The sequence below is a fragment of the Myodes glareolus genome, chromosome 12, assembly GCF_982192425.1.
Source record: "Myodes glareolus chromosome 12, mMyoGla1.1, whole genome shotgun sequence".
Taxonomy (NCBI): Eukaryota; Metazoa; Chordata; class Mammalia; order Rodentia; family Cricetidae; genus Myodes; species Myodes glareolus.
Window position 1 is genome coordinate 29,868,459 of NC_142037.1, and position 18,292 is coordinate 29,886,750.

Consider the following 18,292-nt stretch of genomic DNA (forward strand, 5'->3'; position numbering starts at 1 on the left):
CTGGATCCTGTTCTCAACCCCACTGTTTCTCTCTTACTAGTCTCTTTTGTCTTGATCTCTGGTCTGAGCAGCCCTCCTCCCAACCTGGAGTAATCCACATTTTACTGGCACACAGAGCCTTCCTTTTGTTTCCTGCAGCCCTTCACCAATGCCTTCCACTCTATGGAGATTAATACACCAGGGAGTAGGGTAATAAAACCAGAGTCAGTGGATCTGCTGCAGGGTGTTGTTCCAGAGCTGGATCACAGAAGCTTCTGATTCTGGGATGGTTGCTATGGTGAGTGTGAAACATTCCTCATAGACTCACGTGTTGGCTCCTAGTTGATGGCACTGTTTTGGAAGGTTGTAGAAACTGTAGGAGGGGAGACTTAGCTGGAGGAAGTAGGTAACTAGGGGCTAGGGTGGGGTAGGATGTTTATGCACAACCCTTTTGTACCTTGTTCCCTGACTTGGGGTGAGCACCCTTTGCCTTATGCTCTGTCTGTACCATGAAGCTCAGACTCAATAGAGCCAAGCAGCCATGGACTGAACCCTCTGGGACCTAAGGCTAAAAGTAAGCCTTTCCTCCTTTGCTTCATCCAAATCCTCCATCACAGTACTAAGAAGTCACAGTACTAAGAAGTCACTAACCCAGCAAGCAAACAGAGTGAGTGAGTGCACAGAACCCGGTCTTGTGGGTTATCTTAACCACGTGCCCCAGTGGGTCCTCTCACCCTAGGACTCCATCTCTACCTCCAAACTCTGCACCTCACAGTATATACCTTCTTTCCCCAGGAACAAAGCCAGGGACATCACTTTCACAGTTCTCTTTCTTAGAGCAAAACAGGATGAAAAAAAATGAGCACGGTATGTAGTTATCTTTTATAAAACATGCTCATTTTCACAGTTTTGATGCTAGCCTGAGAGTTTCAACTTGTTGAGTCTACCTATAAGGTTCATAAGGGCCAACATGTTGACCAGCTCTTCTCCATGTGTTATTCCTCAAAAGTGCTTTCAAAACACAAATCAAAGCTGCCTTCAAAGAATCCATTGGGTTTAGATTATAAATGTGTTCAACTCCTGAGTATTAAGTCACAGCACCCCAGGAGGCAACCCTGAAATGTGCATCTTGGTTAAGCATCAGTCTTCCAAGGAGTCTAATAAGCTGCCAACTAGGGAGAGTGTTAACTAGGTCATTGGGGGTGGGAGTAGGGGGGGACAGGGGACAAAGCTCACTTGAGCTCTTTTCAAGATGGAGGGAGAGTAAAGAAATCAATTAATATCCTTAAAGTAAAATCTAAGTGTTTTAATGGCAATCAGACAACCGAACTGCTAAAATACAGTGGGCGCTCTTTCTACACAGACATTTCAGCCTCCGCACTGCCCACACCCTGAGCTAGATGATCCTTGGTCCCTGGCTGCCTTATGCATTCTATGACACATATTTGCATCCTCAGGCTCTATCCACTGATGCCCACCCAGTTGTGACATGAAAATTATCTCTACACATTGCTACATCTCCCCTAGGCGGCAAAACTGCCTCTGGTTGAGACCTGTTTCTTTATATTAATGGACCATGACTTCCGCTATTATTATGTACAGCCTTCATGCTCAAAGCGGCTGAGCAAAGCAATAGGAAGAAATGGGAACCATAGGAGGGGAGAAACCAACAACATCAGAGGAATCATGGACGCCTTCCATGTCCATATTCATATCTGTATCCACTAAGTTCAATGATCGCTAGTGTGGTATTGTTTTAATTTTTATTATTTCGTTTACAAGTCCACATACATACATGTTGCACGCTGACTTTCTCAGAATTCAAGAGAATGGAGGTTTACACAAGGGAATATAAAATATTCTAAATTTGTTTTTGTCAAACAGCATTTTAATTAAAAATATATTTTCATACAATATGTCTGGTCTTGCTTTCCCCCTTCCTCATTTCCTCCCAGACCCTCCTTACCTCTCCACACATCCAACTACATGTCTTCTCGTTCTCTCATTAGAAAACAAAGTAGTAAATTAAAAAATAAAACAGAATAATAAAAGCAAAGAAAAGGCACAAGAAATACAGAGAGAGAGAGAGAGAGAGAGAGAGAGAGAGAGAGAAATACAGGTATGTACACACACAAAAATAAGACCCATAAAGATACAAAATTGGAAACCATAATATACAAGCAAAAGGGCAGTAAGATAAAATAAATAAATAAATAGACACTCAAACAAAGCAATATGAAAGAAAAAAATCTACAAAAATATCACTGAGTTCGTTTTCTACCAGTATCTATTGCTAGGCACGGGGCCTGACCTTAGGTGTGGTTTGTATACCCAGGTAGACTCCATTGTAGGAAAAGAATGCTTCGTCTGCAAGTGGTTGTCATTGGAGGTAACTTCCTGTTTATGGTTGGGAGCTCATGTCTACTTCCTCCTCTTAGCACTGGAACCCTGTCTAGCTTGAACCTGTGCAGGCCCTGCACATGCTGCCAGTCTCCGTGAGCCCATCTGTGTGTCATTCCTGTTGTGTCTGGAGAACACTGTTGCTTTGTGTCATCCAACCCCTCTGGCATTAGAATCCTTCTGCCTCCTCTTCCAAATAGCTCCCTGAGCCGAGACGAGGGGCTTGAGGAAGACACTCCATTTCAAACTGAGTGTTCCAAGGCAGCATTTTAAGTGACATTTAAAATCTAAAACAACAGACTTGGGGTAAGTAAAAATTAAAATTAGTATAAACAGTTTAGATATAAAGCTCTCAACTATATAAAGAAAACCACAAAGGGTCTTTTTTACTTCTTATTTACAAGTCTGGGCAGTAGAAGAGAGAAGCATTAAAGCACACCCTGTCTTTGCTGGTGATCAGCCTGGCTACCCGTCTGTCCAGGAATCTCTATGCATATGTCCTGTCTCATGGTGCCCATGGGAACAGCATTCATGTTACCAGGGACGGAAACAGAGACGATGAAATGAGATAGAACTGTGCTTGCTTTAGCTAAATAAGTGAAGCTTTACTGAGGTTGGGAATCGGTGGCTCCATGGTCACCAGGGACTCAGATTTCTTTTCATTTAGTTATTTTTAGCACACGGCTTTATGTTCAAGGACAAACATCATCTTCTGTTCCTGTAACCCCTATGGCCAATATACAGACTAAGAGAAGGCAGGAGGAGGAAAGGTGAATGGACAAAACCTCTCACTTCCTACATCTTTATCTTCATTAATTTTTATTTATTATTATCGCATGTGTGTCTATGACCTGTACAGGTGGACACGTGCATGGCATGGCGCATATGTGGGGGACAGAGGACAGCTTATCGGTTCTCTTCTTCACCTTTTAGTGAAGGCTTGCATATCAAGTGCCTTCTTCACCCACTGAGCCACCAGCCTGCCCTGACTTCTTCCATCTTTAAGCAGCCTTCCTAGAAGCTTCCCACTTCACCATCAGCTATTGTCTTATTGGTCAGAACCTGCTCACTGGCCATACCTCCCAAGCTCCCCTCACTCCGCTATGCTTGGGGCCAAGACCTCTCCAGAGGCCACGTCCTCACTCGGCTTCTTTTTCCCTCTCTTCTTCACTCATTCACTCGCAGGTTCTCCTCTCCACCCTTCTGTCCTCCTCCAGTCACAGGTGCAGAATCCCTGCCTCGGGCTCTGCCTCAGGGAAGCTGATTGACTCCACAATAGTCGCTAGCTCTGTTCTAGCTGACTTACCGCCCACCTTCTTCTACTGTTTCTCACGTTCTTTGACTCTCAGAGAAGGCCCATAGTCCTCTATCCCACCTTGGCCTGCTTGGGATGGTGCATCTGCATTCTGTGTCTGACTCTTCCAGCCCAGGAAGAGGCTTAGAAGGGATGGCTATCCAAAATTCTGAAGACCTCCAATTCCTTCTTCAAAATCTCTCTCAGTGAGAAGTAAAACTGCGGATGAATGACTCAGAACTGCAGTCATTTCACACACGTGGAAAAACTGCTCTCTTATTCCTTGCTTGTGAACAGACTCACTAGTTTGTCTCCGCAGAGACGGCACTGAAAGCCACTTCAATATCTCAGTGGCACAGAAGACCACAGCTCACACAGTTCACCCCAGCGCTGCCTCCTTCTTGTGGCTGGAAAACAGGCTCTCCTTAGGAGAGGACACCATCGTGCTCCCTCATTCTCCACCCGGTCATGAGTATCTCTCCCTCACAGTGACACACAGCTTCTTACTGTAACCCAAGAGCTCTTCTAGGCACACCTGGCCTTTCTCTCAGGTGTCTGCGGTGAATCCCATGAATATTGAACAGTTTCACTTTACCTGACTGAAAAATTAATTCTGTCAATTTTAACTGACAGCTCATTTGAAATTTAAAATGAGGAAATGAATGGATAGCCCTTGTTTCATCAAAAGGGAGGTAGAGAGCGCATCAAAATAGCTAACAAAGCGTGGGGAGATGGCTTAGCCAGAAAGTACCTGCTGCACTAGCGTGAAGACCTGGGTTCCATCTCTAGTACCTACCAAAAAGATGGGCACAGTGCTGCACACATGTAACTCCAGTGCTAGTGGGGTGGAGACAAGTGGATCCCTGAAGTTCACTGGCTGACTAGCCTAGCCTAATTAGTAGTTCCCAGGTCCCAGTGAATAAACCTTTCTAAAAAGTAAGATAGGAATAATACTTGAGGTTGTCTTCTGGTTTCTACATGCAAAGGTATGCACACAGACCAGCACAGACCAGCACAGACCACAACAGACCAGTACAGACCAGCACAGACCAGCAGTGAACACCACACACCAGCACAGACCAGCACAGACCAGCAGTGAACACCACAGACCAGCACAGACCAGCAGTGAACACCACACACCAGCACAGGCCAGCAGTGATCACCAAAGACCAGCAGTGAACACCACACACCAGCACAGATCAGCACAGACCAGCAGTGAACACCACAGACCAGCACAGACCAGCAGTGATCACCACGGACCAGCACAGACCAGCAGTGATCACCACAGACCAGCACAGACCAGCAGTGATCACCACAGACCAGCACAGACCAGCACAGACCAGCAGTGATCACCACAGACCAACACAGACCAGCAGTGATCACCACAGACCAGCAGTGAACACCACAGACCAGCACAGACCAGCAGTGATCACCACAGACCAACACAGACCAGCAGTGATCACCACAGACCAGCAGTGAACACCACAGACCAGCACAGACCAGCAGTGATCACCACAGACCAGCACAGACCAGCAGTGAACAACACACACCAGCACAGACCAGCACAGACCAGCACAGACCAGCAGTGAACACCACAGACCAGCACAGACCAGCACAGACCAGCAGTGATCACCACAGACCAGCACAGACCAGCAGTGAACACCACAGACCAGCACAGACCAGCACAGACCAGCAGTGAACACCACAGACCAGCACAGACCAGCAGTGAACACCACAGACCAGCACAGACCAGCAGTGATCACCACAGATCAGCACAGACCAGCAGTGATCACCACAGATCAGCACAGACCAGCACAGACCAGCAGTGATCACCACACACCAGCACAGACCAGCAGTGATCACCACACACCAGCACAGACCAGCACAGACCATTAGTGTTTACAGAAACAACACCAAGAATAAATAGATGGCATAAAATGGAGAAAGTGAGCTTCATTAGCAACCATGCATCTACTCTCTACTGCCGACTATAAATGGGACCTGACAGCTGCTTCAAACTTCTACCGCCTTGATTTCTCTGTCATGATGGACTGCACCTTGGACGGTGACATAAAAATAAGCCCTTTCTCCTTTAAGTCGCCTTTGTCAGATTATTTTAACATAGCAACAAGAAATGAAAGTAAGATTCAACATAGAAAACTATATAAACCATGTACATACATGTACCAAAGCACATAATATGAAATTTATCAAGTATACGCTTCAATGTCACAGTAAGATAACAGTATCGTTATTCAGTATCATGAAGCAAATGCCCACATAAAGACCATCAACATAAAGAAATGGAGGACCGCTGTTCCCCATGCATCTCTTCTGATGACAGTGGCTTCTAGTTTAGTTTGGCCTACTTTTCAAATTTATACAAATGAAATGGCTTCAGTCTCACATTTCTTCATTCGGAGGCTTCAGAACATCTCTTGAATGAGTACCCATCCACCGTGGATGCATTCATTCTGTGGCGAGCATGTCCAGCCCAGGACTGCCAAGGGCATTTTCAACATGCACTCTGCTACACATACGCATGAGATACTTGTGGGTGCACACCTGTTAAGGGTGCTGGTCAGTGAGGTTTGCACATCTTCAGTGTAACTACATGTAGGCCACTTCCCAGACCAGTGACCCTGATTTACAAAGCCCATGCGCCTCCATCAAGAATCCAGAAGTTGCAAGAACCTGCCAATTCGCAGAAGTCTGATATTCTACTTTCTGTCAGTCAGCACCATTCATGATGTAATCTTGCTGGACCTTAATTTACCTTTTCCTAATTGATAACGATGTTGTTTTTAATTTTATGCTTCTCCACTGCTATTTAAATACCTTGGCCATATTCCTTTGCAGCAATCTATGTTTCTAAAAAGAAAATCTTTTTCATATATTTTAAAAACTCTGGGTAGAAATCCATTATCAAATATAATCTCATTAAAGAAAATGGGCATTTTCTTTACAGTGGTTTGGTTGGCTTAATTTTATTTATATTCAATTTATGTGTAGGAGTGTCTGACTTCATGTATGCAAGCATACCTGTTATCTGCCTGGTGTCTTTAGAGGTCAGTGGAAGGTATAGATCATCTGTAATTAGAGTTGCAGGTGATTGTAAGCCATCACAATATACTGAGAACTGATCCTAGGTCCTCTGAAAGAGCAGCAAGTGCTCTTAACTGTTGAGTCATTTCTCCAGCCCCTGAAATGCTTTACGATAAGCCAGAATACTAAGATGGTTGAATTTATCAAAGTTATTTGCCTTTACGGTTATTGTTTTTAGTGTCATCTATAGGAAATACTTCCAGACTCCCACATCACAATGATGCCATTCATCTGAAGGTCTGTATATCTTACCTTTGGCATTTGGGTCTTAAATGCACAAGGAATTGCTTTTTGTGTGTGGCATGAGGCAGAAACTCACCTCAGTTTTCTCCGGTAAGAAAAGCATCTCTGTTTATTAAAGAGTCCCCTCCCCAGTGTTCGGAAGCCACAATGGTGTCAGCTGTTGCCTCTGTGCTCAGGCACACCCTCTACTTTCCTGCACCATCTGTTTACGTGTGCCTGCATCAAGCTCACAGCAGCCTGTTTTACAATGACTCAGGACACACAGAAGAAAACGTTCCCTGTGTTCTTGTTGTTACATAAGAAAACACTTGCTTTTATAAATCCTGAAAATCTTTTCTTTCCCAAGTCTGATGCAGGGGCGGGGGGAAGAGGAGGAGGGAGGAGAGTAAGGACAGCAACATCACGGCCGCAGAACTGTAGGGGTTGCACTGGGTTCCTACTAAGTTTGGGGATAGTCTAAGAGCAACGACATGGTCACAAGCCGATTACTGGGTCTTCCGGCTGTCCCGTGGCTAAGTGGACACTATTAGAGATTTATTAATAGCACTACTCTTCAAGGTACCTCTGTGAAATTCTCGTGACTGAACCTGATAGTTTATTTGTTGCTCAGGTAAGGCTCACTTGGTAGAAAGGGTTCCTGCTGACTTCTCCTGCTTCCGAGGGCCTGGGGGGTCTAGGCTGGTGGGAGCTGATGTACCTTCGGTAGGTTGCTTCATGGGGTTGCTTATGCTCAGAGCTCAAAGGCCAGGCCGGAGTTTTAGGAGCTAGGATGGGAAGGTGCCATTTCTGCCACATTCCTAGAGAGCTGGGGAGAAGTAAGCTTCACTCAGTCATTCTCTCCTTGACTTAAGTCTGAACGAGGAGCCCCATCCACCCTCGTCCGAGGCAGATTAGAGGTTGTAGTAGAACCGGGGCTGGTGGCTCATATCGCTAATCGCAGGACTTGTGAGTTCAAAGCCCGCTTGGGCTCCATGACAATGGGCTCCGGGCTGGCCTGGGCTAGCTCCGGGCTGGCCTGGGCTACAGAGTGAGACAAATACAAACCAATACAAACACACAACAAGAAGAAAATCCACAGTGGTGGCTCGAGCATGCTGCACTCCCCAACATTTCACTGTTAAGTCGCATACGTGCGCACAGTAGGCCTCTGCACAGACCCTTTCCCGCTCTGCGCTTACGAACATGAATTTAAGCTGACTACCTTGTTGCGTCAACTCTGGCAGTCACGGCTTTTTTAATCTGCCAGTTTCCTCAGTTAACACTGAAACTGGTTAACACTTGGCTAAACCCTGTGCCATGGAATTCACGTGGTCACAAGTGTGGTCTTCAAGACGTCGCGGATTTCAGTTCGCCAACAGTTTGCTGGGGATGTCTGCATACCCATAGGTAAGATAGTCCTGTGGTTTTGTTTTCTCATGTGCTCAGATCTGGGTATCAAGATTATGTGAGGGTATGGAACAGGCTCCTGTTCTCCTCAGTCCCGGGAAGACAGACATCTAAGACAGCGGCTATTTCTCTCTTAAAGGCTGATAGAACTCACTGAAGCACCCGATTCAGGATTCTTTAGTGATACCGGGCTCACTTCTCCTTGTTGGGTTCATTTCACTAAAACTTTCTTTTTATTTATTCTTTGTGTCTTTCAGATCATGCATCTTGACCCCATTCACTTCCCAATCCCTTCACATCTGCCCTCTGCCTTTGCAACCCCCCCCCCCCAATAAAACAGATTTTAAGAGAAAGAAAGGAAGAAAAAGGAAAAATTAAAAACTTCGTCATGGAAGCTACAGTGTGAAACAGTGAGTCATGCAGTAAACCCCGTTGTCCATACATCTTTATGTGCAAGTGTTCACTGCAAGGAGTCATTGGTCTGGTTTGCGGCCTCTGGTTTCTGCTACACTATTAATGCTGGGCCCTCACTGAGACTCCTCTTGGATGTCCTGCTGTTGCCCTGTGTGTGAAGATCCTGCAGCTTTGGGTCTGCAGGGCCGGCCCCTTCATGTGCTCTAGTAGAGCACTGATAGGGTGGATGTTGGGGTGGGCCAACTCTTAAACCTGGTTCTGGAACTGGGCAGCTGCAGGGTTGATTAGCCTGCCAGCTCTCCTCTGTCCTCACCAGGGTGAGCTCTCCAGCACTGCCCTGGTTAATTCACCCTTAGAGCAATGAGCGAAGGGTGGGGCCAGTTTTCCTGCTTTCATGCCTTCAAGATCAGCTCTCTCCCACCTACACCATCAGGGGCAGCTCTACCATGTTTCCCAGACAAGGTGCAGGGGTCACTGGTGGTGCTGGTGAGGAGTAGGGACAGCTCTCCTGCTCTTGTGACCTCAGGGCCAGTTCTTCCACTGATGGGCAGAGAGAGCATCTTTCCAGTGCCCATGCCACCACAAGACAGATAAGAAAAGAGGATAGGTCTGTTGGGCTCTATTTTTAAGGGGTTTGTTTTCAGTGTAACTTTCTTCTCAAGTTCAGTGCTCTAGATGTCCTCAAAGTCTGGCAGTATCTCCAGAGTCTGCAGGAAATATCTACCTTGGTTTTTTTTTTTTTTTTAAAAATGACTGACTTTACTAACATTTTACCAGCACATGTTGGAAAGTCTTGACTCTCATGGTCATCATCACTGCTGGTTTGAGCTTCATGCCATTGATTTATGATCTTGGTTCTTTCTTTCCTTACTCTTTGAGATTACTTTATGGTTGGTTTCTTGTTTTTTGAGATGAATAATCTTCTTTCCTCTCACAGATGGATGTAAAATCTGTTTAACCATGCCCTTTGAACTTGGATATATAGTATCTGAATCACACCTAATTAAAATATTTTCTAACCATTCATGATTTTTCCTTAATAACTAAATTTGCTTCTAATTTTCCTCATCAGCACAAGAAGCAACTTTAGGAGGGGGATTTATTTTGGTTTGTGGTTTGAGAAGACACAGTCCCTCGAAGTGGAGAAAGACAAAGACATGGTGGCAGAACTTTCCATATCTGCTGCTTACCTCATTATAGATCAGGAAGAAGAGACAGGACAAGAAGCAGGATCATACCAGAAGCCTGAAGCCCACTCCATAGTGAGTCACTCCTCCCGCTAGTCCCCACTCCCTAAAGGCTCCACAGCCTCAAAACAGCCACCTGCTGGGGATCAAGTGTTCAAATAGGAGTGGAGGTGGGGAGGGACATTTCCCATGTAAGCTACAATGCTAAGATAGTTCAAAATTAAATTTTCTTCTTAACATAAGAGGATTTTTCTGGATAACTCACTGCTACTGATTTCTAGGAGAATAATGCAATGGTAAGAGAATCTTAATCCATGTGATTCTAAATCCTTTAGCAACATTTGTCTTTATCTGGCCTTGTGTGTATTCTGTGTATGACTGAGAAGACAGGCCACTTCCAGGTGCTTCATATGCGTCCAGCAAGTTAAGGGCCCTGAGCTGCTCATACCTTCCACGTCTTAATAAGAACCTCCAAACCCACACTTATGGGGTTAGAGAATTCTCTCAGAATATGGGTATCTCCAGTTCTCTTCTGCTGTCTCCCTTCCTGTTTCCTTTTGTCTTAATCTGGTCATTCCTCACAACTTGTCAGCAGTTGCTTGTCATGTTTTCAGTGTGTTTTAAATATGTTACCTATCCAACATCGTAAGTAGCTTTCAGTGTGTGAGCTGAACCGGATGGCCCACCCTGCCATTACTGAGGCCTAGAAACTCCAGTTCCTGCTAATGCCATCAACTCGGATCCTCCCCTTACCTAATTTAGGACATCAAATGAAGTGTAATAGTTCTTCTGACTTCATATTTTATTGCTGAAGTGCAAATTTTTCAGATTCTAAATGATGATGTAAAATGTGTGCGATTCCTCTGAATGTTTCCAAAAGCCCAATTATCTTCCTCTTGCTAATCCTTAACAGCATGTATGAAATTGTAACAGACGCCGCAGGAGCCACAGCCACTGGCAAGTGTGCAGCTGTTTCCAGTTACCGTGGGTCATGCCTTCTGCTCTCTGAAAGCATCACTTAACAATGTGGAGTCACGTGTCTTACCAGAGGAGGAATACCAGACTTGGAACTGAGCCCTGGAGAACAAATCCCATCCTTGTCACATAATGGCAATATACTAGCAGGCGCCAGCTGAATCCTCTTGCCTCACTGGGGCAGTCTGTTCAGCTGAAGTCTGTCCATCTGCAGAATGGGTCTAACTTTCATGTGTGCTTTTAAGCATCAAATAGGGTTTTCCATACATAAGCTTCTAAGCACGTGGCCAGCATAAAAATGGTACCCAGCACGCGCCCTTCAATCCATTTGGAGTGATCAGATCTGAATAACACCAAAAGGCAGAGCCAGCCTGTTCCATATGAGCGTTCTATGAAAGAGACATTTGAGAGTGCAAACATCAGGGATATTGTGCACATGTATGATGATGCTGTGCAGGGGAAGCACACTTGAGAGAACAATTAATAAAGAAAAAATACTAGGTTCTTTGTTCGGTTTTTCTCTGTTCCCTGAAATTCTTAAAAGACTGAAGGGCCTTGCAGAATTCATAATGCTGGGTTTGAGCCATTTTTGCATTTTGTGTATGTGCAGCTGTTCCCCCACTACAAGCATGCACATCTGCTCATTAGCAATACAATATAATTCCCACTGTCTAATTATTTGCAGATGATAGATTTCTTATACATGCTCTAAAAAAAGGATAGTCCTTCAAAACTGGTGACTTATTTTAAAAAAACCCACTAACTTAAAAGGGTCAGCACAATAAAGTTCAGATATTAATTTGGCAAGTTCAAATATATGGACACCAGCACTTAATTGCCCACTTGATGGGAAACAGGCAGAAAACAGGATTTTTTTTTCTCCCTGCAATTAATGTTTCCCAGTAGAGAGCATGGGAGGGTACATGGGGGGGACCCTGGCTGCTCTTCCTGGAGAGAGAGAGAGAGAGAGAGAGAGAGAGAGAGAGAGAGAACCTGGAGAGAGGCTATGGGGCAGCCATACTAAAATGCCTAGAGTAATCTTTCATGGAGAGAGCGTGTGTGAGGGGGACATGCAGGCCAGAGGGAACTGTCTAGGGAGGTGGCATCCTTGGAGGTCTGAAGAGATGGTGTGCTGGTACATGTCTATAAGCCTTGTGCTGGGGGTGGAGGCTGAGATAAGTGGAGTCCCAGAACTCCCTGGTCAGCCAGTCCAGCTAACAGTGATTACTGGGTTTAGTGAGAGACCCCACCTCAAAAAACAAATTAGAAAGCCATGGACAGGACACCTTTTATAGACTTCTAGTCTCCACAAGTTTACTTGCATCCACATGAATATATGTGCGCGCATGCACGCACACACACACACACACACACACCCCACATACAAGCACCCCTAACACACACACACACACACACACACACACACACACACACTCACAAACATACACAAGAGTCCTCAGGATTTTCCAGACTTATTCATGAACTGAGGAACCCTGCATGGATGATAGCTTGTTGGCCAGTCCAGCCATAGTTCCAGAGGGGATCTAGAATCTTGCCATCAGACGTGAGGTGGGGCAGGAAGGGTGAGGAGGAGGAGTTGATTGAGAGTTTTAAAAGTATATGGACAAAGACTAGGAAGCTTCCAGGAGAAATTGGAGTAGAAGCCAGGGAGAAGGGTGGCTAGATAAAGTATGGATGGAAATGCTGGACTTCGTGAAAGAGCAGGACAGATGGGGCTCCTGTTCCAGCTCTTCTACATCTGTGGGCTATGTGGGCTTGGAATGGACAGTGGTGTGTAGGAAACAGGGGAAGCATGAAAACATGGAACACATGCACACAACCCCCTTGTTGGGATTCCCTCAGCAATTCATCACTCCAGCTATCTGCATAGCTCTCATACTGTGTTAGGAGTTCCAGGCAACCTAGAGATGAGCCACTGTGTGCGGCAGGTTGAGCACTGGCGCTGCACGTGCTGAGAACTGGAACCGAATCCAGCAGAAAAGAGGGCTGCGCACACTTTTTGTCTGCACTTATAATACATGAGACCATGCCCAAAATGGGCCGGTATCTTAAAGGCTATTGGCTAAAGGAGTTCCCATAACACTTCCCCCTTTTGTTTAAATAAGAGAGTTCTAAGCCTAATATAAAACTATATACAATAAGAACAAATATCAAGTATTGTCCAGGGAAAAAGAGGCAAAGACATACATAAAAATTAGAATTACAACCAGATTGAACAACATCAAACAAGAAACATATGATAAATGTTTTAATAGTTATCCTACCCTAAAGCATCTAAGTCTTATATTAAAACTGACTTGGCTAAGTCACAAGAGAAAAATAACTATGACTACTATCTAGTCTTCAACCCATCAACGACCTGAGAAGGGAAATATTACCTGAGTAAACAGGAAGTGCAATCAAGTAACTTGCAAAAGGTGCAAGAAATGACAGAGACAACTGGCTACCTGGGCAATCACCCAAATTCTCATTTGCAATGTTGGGGCAACCAACCTTGGCTAAGGCCTAGAGTCTCTGACAAGCCATTTCAGAGGCAAGAAAATTCGAAAAAGAAGGCTTGTCCAGTTTGGACAACATGTATTTTTTCAGTATTTGAGGTAATGACAGTTCTTTGCCCAAAGGCCAGTTTTGCCAAGAAGAAAACAAGCTCCAAGTGGAGTTTCTGTGGTGCTCAACATTCTCTTGGGAATAGATTGGTGCTGCCAGGTGCAATCATGTCTCATGTCAACAGAATCCTAAGTTATTTACATGCCATATTCTACAGTTCTTTAAAGTGTTTGAAGATTACCTATCTATGCAGAATACAGTCTCTATGCATCTAAAGAACCTGACTAGTCTAACTATGGGTATGAAAACATGGATGACTATTGACATATAATTCTAATACCTATAGCTTAAATACTAAGGCTTCATGTTAAAAAGATAAAACAATTTTTAATCAAATGTGACACAAATGAGGACAATGACTCAATGTATAAACAATATATATAAGTATTTTGATTAGAGGTAGAAATGTATAGTGCACTATGATAAACATATCCTAAAATTGCATCAATATACAAAATGTCTTAAGCAGAGGTAGAAACATGCATGCATACAATATCACAAAATAACTTTGCATAGGTGCACAAATATTGTAAACAGAAATAGAAGCATATTTATTATAACAAATATAATTTGAATTTGTATCATATATAAGAATCTATACCAATGTAAATTATCTATAAATAATAGCTCACAAGTAATACACTAATATACCTATCATCACATCCCAAAGGCTTTGTTGAAGTTCATTAAGTACCAGTTACTTCTTCCAAGTCAAAAGAATAGAGTGGGAGTTCTACCTCTGACTCTGCATGACATGACATTGTGACATGCTCCATAGGTTAGAATGTCACACATTATTGTCTCTTCCTTAAGGGTTAATCCAACTGGACTTGTCAATCAACTGGCCATAACACCCCTCAGGAAGGCTGATTCACCATGAAGACATGCTAAGGAGATTGGAGGAATAATTATGCCCTTAATGAGATAACATGCTGCATTTCCCAGACGCCTTATGCAGCTGCTTGCAGAGCATCATCCATGCAGCAGTGCTGAGCCTGTCTTCTGATTCTAACTCAAAAGTGTAACTATTTCCTTCTACTTTTTTCTTTTGTTCCTTCCTTACTCACTGTGTGAATATGTGCTGTTGTGATGGGTTTAATAAAAAGCTGAATGAAGAGGGGAGATTTTCAGGGAAAGAGAGGAACTCTGGGAAGAAGAGAGGCAGATGCCAGTGAAACACAGAGGAAGATGGATATACAGAATGAGAGAGAGGGATAAAAAACCATGTGACAGAAGGTAGACTAATAAAAGCAGGTTGATTTAAGTTCGAAGAGCTAGTTGGAAATAAGCCTAAGCTAAGGCCCATGTTTTTATAACTAATAACAGTAGTTATTTATTATTATTATTATTATTATAGCCTGGCAGTCTCAAAAGAAAGTCCAAACAAGAAAGCTTGCTACGCTTTCTCTTCTTTTCCATCTCTCCCTGATAGCTACTGGGACTTACAGCTTGCTTGTCCTGTGGTTTCCTTTCACACACTAAGACAGTCCTCAAACTTTCTTCTGAGTCTGCTTTTAAATTCTTTTATTAACAAGATTAAGAGCCAATAAAAAGGGAACTCTATTTCCCTCATAACAGCAGGATGAACCAGGAAAGATTCTTGAGTGTGGTCAAGGAAAAAGAGAGCAATAATATATGTTCACATGGCTGGCACTGGCACCTGGTTGGGCCAGGGTCAAAGCTACAGAAGGCATCACCACCCTGAATCCTCACTCACATGGTATGTGTGGTTGCAGATGTTTTATCATAAAGCATCTTAATTAAAATTTTGGAGGGCTGACAGGAGCTCACTATCAGTTCATTGTTAGAGCTGTGCTAGTGAGAACACGGGACAGGCTACAGGAGAAGAGAACGGAATAAGACCCAATGTGAACCAAAGTAGCAGTAGGTCAATCAAGTAAGTTCTTGCCTGGAAAGCTCAGACTGGGTTGACGACTTGATACTACTGTCCGTCAGCTCTGCCATCCCTGTGACCCACGATGGCTCCCTACTGTATGCTTGAGGGAGGAAGAAGAGGGAAGAGGACAGAAACAATGTAGTGCTCCATTGCACCCACACATGGAGAAGGATGAAGAGAAGGAGAAAGTGATGCTGAGATACTAAACATCCTTGCTAAATGGGCACCAGAGGAGCCTGGAACTTGACCTTAATATACTCACTAATGCCTCAATAGTCAACCTTCTAATACATGCCATACTTCACTCTAAGGAATATGAAAGTTTGAGTCTTTTTAAAGATTCATTTCATTTTTCTGTGTACGACTTATGCTTGTGTACCAGGTGCATGTCTGTAGCCTGCTTAGGTCAGAAGAGGGCACTGGACACCCTGGAGCTGGAGTTATGGACACTTGTGAGCCACCATGTCCATGCTGGGAATTGGACCTGGGTTCTCTGCAAGAACCCAGGTGCTCTTAATTGCTGAGCCATCTCTCCAGCCCCAAAGTATAAGTCTTTATTAATAGGTACATACCCAGCTAAATTTATAAAGCTATCCAAGTGGAGAAATAGATATTGGGCCAATGGCTGCTGTGAACAGGCCATGGCTCCCAAAGGATTATCGAGAAGTTGTTCTTGGCTTAGAGCTACCATGAGACCTGCAAATCTCACAGCGGGCTGGCCTGGCCTAGTGGTCATGAGATGCATCCTAGGGGTGGGCTTTCCCATTCCCCAGAGGCTTGCGATGGTTAGCAGATATGTGGCTATCACTGGAGAGTAGAATTAAACCCATAGCAGTAGAATGTCTTGCACTCACTTCAAAAAGAAAAAGGACATTCGAACCAGAACCGTTATCACAAGGGACCCATCAGCATATTCACAAAAGGAACAGGCACTCCTGTGCAGGGGATTTGCTCCCCTCTGGTGCTAGGGAAAGAAAACAGACTGAGCTCCAGAAATCATGGGGCCCACCAACACTGGGAAAGCTTCTGAGGCCTTAGGAACCTTGCCTCTCCCTTCCCATTAAATGAGGATTACAGACAAGATGAAGTGAGGTCAAAAATATAAAACACTCATCGCTGAGGCTAGCCCCTGAAAGGTCATTAATAACCGTGGAGGTCCCTGATCCCAGGCAGAAGAGATGAAATAGCTTGTGACTGAGAAGTCAGGTTTATGAGCTGGAATCTGGGTACTGTAGATCGTGGTTTGGCCCAAGGTCTGTACTCTGTGCACTAGGCAGGAACATGAATGCTGAACTGTGTGTATGCACACTGGGTGTAGGGAGGTAGACTAGGCATGAGAGGCTAGGACCTGACCCAGATCTTTTCACTCCCGTCTCAGCAGCAAAATTCAGGAACCTGTGAGTGAGGTTCGTCAGTTTGCTGCCACTGTCTGCATCAACAACATCATGGAACCAAAACACAAGCAATTCTGAACTCTTCAGTTACATGAGAGGCAAGAGAATCTGTGTAAGTATAAAATCCAACTTCTAGCAGATGAGGGCAATGCAGATATAAACACAAACTTCAAACTCTGGTGAAATTCAATGGTTTTGAGAAAGATCTAGCACCACTTGGCATTGTCTTGGTACCTTGAGGTCTTCATGCTAATCTATTTAACCCTTATGCCAGACACTCTAGGAGGCTAGGCCATATCTTTAGCGGATAAGAAAGACAGAGAATTGAGTGTGCTGACCAACATCTCAAGGCTAGAGAGGTCTAAACTGTGGTCAAAATGAGAACCTCTTCAATCTCAGTCTCTTCCATGTTTCTTAGGGAGTCTCAGCAGTTAGGGGACAACCAAGTTAGTGGTCATAAGTGGGTACACTCCACTCCATACTTAGAAATTTATAGTTATATCTGCCCTGTGGGTAAAGACAGAAAGCAAACACAGGATTCATGGGCCTAAACTTGAAGATGTGGGTAAAGGTACAGGTTTCGTGGTAAGTGGTAGATGAGGTGAAAGATTCTCTCCCCCCCGAGGCCAAAAGTAAGCTGAGGTTATCTGGTCAGTTACTCCACTTGAAGATGAACCACTGAGTGACAATCTCTTGGGACTGGCTCAGAGTGGCTGTGGAAGGACAGGTCTCTGCCTCATCTGTAATTCTGTGTTAGTGTGTGCGCAGGCGAGCCAGAGGTTGAAGCCAGTTGTCCTCCTTCGTCACTGTCCACTTCATTTTTTGAGTCAGAGTTTCTCATTGAACCAGGAGTGCATCAATTCAGTTAGGTTGACAAGCCCATGAACCCCTTTCTGTCTCTACTTCCCCAGTTCTGGAATTACAGGCAAGTGACATCTTACCAGGCTTTTGACCCAGGCTCTGGACTCTCTAAACTCTTGTCCTTGTGTATGTATGGCAAGAACTTTATTGACTATTATCTCCCTAGTTCCCAAACCGTATCAAAAACACCAGAATCTTCCATTTCTTGCCAGCTTTGTTCTCTTCTAAGTGGTAGCCATGTCTGGGTTCTGTTCTGCCCATAAGGGCAGACACTGTGAGTGCTGCTTCAGCTCCTCGAAGCACAGAAGAACACACAGGGCTTCTGTTTCTTCTCAGTCCCAAGGATCTGACTTAATGGCTAAGAGACTTTAAGCTTTAATTACTGTTGCTTCTTCTGTGGCGGAGGACCCTTGACATTAGCAAAGATCCCCACACTTGCGAATATCATTCAAGGGTTCTGCTTTCGCTACAAACACATTAAACTCTAATCCAAAAATGTGAGTGGCCCATTTAGACCTTTAACAACTGT

The 18,292-nt window shown here is 44.4% G+C and overlaps 1 protein-coding gene and 1 long non-coding RNA gene across 4 annotated transcripts in view; one reads left to right on the top strand and one right to left on the bottom strand.

Moving 5' to 3' along the window:
- Positions 1-18,292, bottom strand: part of Msra (methionine sulfoxide reductase A) — a 313,151-nt gene that overhangs the window by 88,500 nt on the left and 206,359 nt on the right. The gene's annotated exons all lie outside the window — the stretch shown is intronic.
- On the top strand, positions 7,422-11,484 carry LOC146892280 (uncharacterized). Its single transcript, XR_015004876.2, has 4 exons — positions 7,422-7,631; positions 8,665-8,817; positions 9,894-10,083; positions 10,922-11,484. It is a non-coding gene; the product is annotated as an uncharacterized LOC146892280 (long non-coding RNA).